The sequence below is a fragment of the Heptranchias perlo genome, unplaced genomic scaffold, assembly GCF_035084215.1.
Source record: "Heptranchias perlo isolate sHepPer1 unplaced genomic scaffold, sHepPer1.hap1 HAP1_SCAFFOLD_62, whole genome shotgun sequence".
NCBI lineage: Eukaryota > Metazoa > Chordata > Chondrichthyes > Hexanchiformes > Hexanchidae > Heptranchias > Heptranchias perlo.
In genome coordinates, this window is record NW_027139644.1 from 3239725 (window position 1) to 3243525 (window position 3801).

The following is a 3801-nucleotide window of genomic DNA, read 5'->3' on the forward strand; positions in this document are numbered from 1 at the left end:
AGATAGCATTAGTCAACAATATATTAAGACAGGGAATAATCCAGTAACAATGTCAGTGTTGGATATACAAACTTCATTCCGAATATAATGCACCTCGTACAAGACTGAAAGAGCAAAGACTTAACACATTCCATCATTCAACCAATAGAACAGAACAGGTCACTGTGTAATATATGTAGGGAGAAAAAAGTAATTTGCCAAGTATAGCATTACACTTAACACTGATTTAAACCATTAACAGCTGGGATAATGGCTTACCTGGAACTCCAACGGCTGCAAGAACAGGATAATACATGCGTTGTATCTGAATTATTACTGGAGATCCCATTTCAGTGAGAAGCAGCGACTTCTGTTGGCCTGGAAACCACAGCTCCGGCAGGCACTCTGAGCTGATCGATTCCAACAAGCCCTGATTTATACAGGGGATAAGTCTCCACTGACACGGTTATACTCCTGACCATTGCTATTAGTTACAGTCAGTTTAACAAACACATTATATCTACAGCTTTGACTCCGATGGAATAATGTGGTGAATAAAACAAAAAGATCTCAAAGTCCATGTGATTATCTTGATCACACCTCTCTTAGGAATAAAGGTTAAATCTGTTCTCATACAGGACTGATCCAATAATAATGAACAGCTCCATTTACAGTTTTTATATAATTGCATTGACCATGTTCACTCCTGGTGATTCATTTATAAATGTTACCGATTCTCCGCAGTGTTGACTGAATCCAGGGACACAAGCAGAACCGTTTCACTCTGTTCCTGCAGTTTCCCAGTTAAAATATGAATTGCGAGTCTCTGACACGAGGACAGTTAAAGGGCAGGTTGAGGATTGCAGCCTCGAAATGCCTGGGTGATATTCGGGGACGAACACTGAACGTGTCCCATTGACATTCCTCTCTCCGCTATTTTACTGCAGATGTTTACCCGTTCATTCGATATTGGTTAACGGCTCCAGTAAAATTGGTCCCGTGTAACACCGAGCTGAGCTCATGACCCGTTTTGACCTCCATCACAAAGGCCCCGTTATTCCCTCACCCGCCTCCATTCCTTGCTCAGCACATTGCCATTGAAACCCTCATCAATGCCTCTGTCCCCTCCAGACTCCATTCCTCCAATGCACTCCTAGCTGGACAACCAACCTCCATCTTCCATAAACGCGAGCTCGTCCAAAACTGTGTTGTCCGTGTCCAACCAGCACCAGGTCCTGCTCGGCCTCACTGACCCTCACTGGCTCCCAGATCCATATACCTTAAATTTAAAGTTCTCATCCTTCGGTTTAAATCCCTCCATGGCCCTGCCCAACCCATTTGCACACCGACAGCAAACCCACCCATCATTTCCTCTTCAATGGGTTACTGGCCACTTTTGGTGGGCCGACCCTCGCTTGGTTCCACTCACCTATCTGATCATAGCCAGAAGAAGCTTCTCTTCCCACCCTATCACCTTTATCTCTGATGTCTCTAAAGATTCAATCCTTGGCTCCCTCCTCGTCCTCATCTACATACTGCCCTTTCGTGACATAGTCCACAAATACGGATCAGCTTTCAGATGGACGCTGATAAAACCACCGCCTCTCTTGACCCTTCGTGCAGGAACAGAGAGATATGGGGTTATATGTGCACAAATCGTTGAAGCTGGCAGGGCAGGTTGAGAAAGGAGTTTAAAAAATCATACGGGATCCTGGGCTTTATAAATGGAGGCATAGAGCGCAAAAGTAAGGATGTCATGATGAATCTTTATAAAACACTGGTTCGGCCACAATTGGAGTATTGTTTCCAGTTATGGGCCCCGCACTTTAGGAAAGATGTGAAGGCCTTCGAGAGGATGCAGTCGAAATTTACGAGAATGATTCCTGGGATGAGGTACATTTTTTACGTGAAAAGACTGGAGAAGCTGGGGTTATTCTCCTTGGAACAGAGAGGGTTGAGAGGAGATTTGATAGATTTGTTCAAAATCATGAAGGGTCTAGATAGAGAAGATAGAGAGAAACTGTTCCCATTGGCGGAATGGTCAAGAATCAGAGAACATTAATTTGAGGAGTTTGGCAAAAAAAACCAAAGGTGTCATGAGGAAAACTTTTTTCCGCAGCGAGTGGTTAGGATCTGGAATGCACTGCCAGATGGGCTGGTGGATGCAGATTCAATCATGGCCTTCAAAAGGGAACTGCATAAGTACTTGAAAGGAAAAAAAAATGCAGAACAACGGGGAAAGGGCGGGGGAGTGGGACGGGCTTGATTGCTCTTGCATAGAGCCGGCACCTACTCGATGGGCCGAATGGCCTCCTTCTGTGCAGTCACCTTTTATGATTCCATGACTCCAATGTCTTTGTGTTTGTCAGTCCCACATTTTGTTTCAGATGAGACACAATTGCCTCCAATTAAAAATTGGGAAGTCCTAGCGACGAATTCCATCCCACCCCTGGCTTTTTGATTGGTGAGTCGCTCATCACTCCGGTCCCCCATTTCTGGCAACTTGTGCATCCACAGTTCATTTGTCCTACTTTTGGCAGCCGTGACTTCAGCCATATCCACGGTCCAGTTCGCCCTCCACAAGCCCCTCCATCTCCCTCTCCCCGTTTCAGGTGCCAGCCGTGGCTCAGTGGTACCACTCTCACCTCTCAGTCAGAAACTTGTGAGTTCAAGTCGCACTCCAGAGACCTGAACACATAATCCAGGCTGACACTGCAATGCAGTACTGAGGGAGCACAGTGCTTTCGATGGTAAGTACTGAAGGAGCACTGTGAGACGGATGGTCAGTACTGAGGGAGCACTGTGCTTTCGGATGGTCAGTATTGGGGGAGCACAGTGCTGTTGGATAGTCAGTGCTGAGGGAGCACTGTGCTGTCGGATGGTCAGTACTGAGGGAGCACTGTGCTGTCGGAGGGTCAGTACTGAGGGAGCACTGTGCTGTCGGATGGTCAGTACTGAGGGAGCACAGTGCTGTCGGAGGGTCAGTACTGAGGGAGCACTGTGCTGTCGGATGGTCAGTACTGAGGGAGCACAGTGCTGTCGGAGGGTCAGTACTGAGGGAGCACTGTGCTGTCGGATGGTCAGTACTGAGGGAGCACAGTGGAGTCGGATGGTCAGTACTGAGGGAGCACAGTGCTGTCGGATGGTCAGTACTGAGGGAGCACTGTGCTGCCGGATGGTCACTATTGAGGGAGCACAGTGCTGTCGGATGGTCATAAGAACATCAGGAATAAAGAGCAGGAGTAGGCCAAACGGGCCCTCGAGCCTGCTCCGCCATTCAATCAGATCATGGCTGATCTTCGTCCTCAACTCTACTTTCCCGGCCGATCCACATTTCCCGTGATTCCCTTAGATTCCAAATGTTCATCGATCTCAGCCTTGAATATAATCGATTCCACATCCACAGTCGTCTGGGTTCGATAATTCCAAAGATTCGCAACCACCTGAGTGAAGAAATTTCTCCTCATCTCAGTCCTAAATCGCCCATCACTTAGCCTGAGACTATGACCCCAAGTTCTTAACTCTCCAGACAAGGGAAACAACCGCTCCAGCATCCAGCCTGACAATCCCCCTAAGAATTTTGTAAGTTTCAATTGGAGCACCTCTCATTCGTTAAAACTGGAGAATATTGGCCTATTCTTCTCAATCTCTCCTCATAGGACAACCCTCTCATCCCAGGAATCAATCTGGTGAATCTTCGTTGCACCGCCTCCAAGGCAAGTATCTCCTTCCTTAGATAAGGAGACCAAAACTGTACACAGAACTCCAGGTGTGGTCTCACCAAATCCCTGTACAGTTGTAGCAAAACTTCCTTCCTCTGGT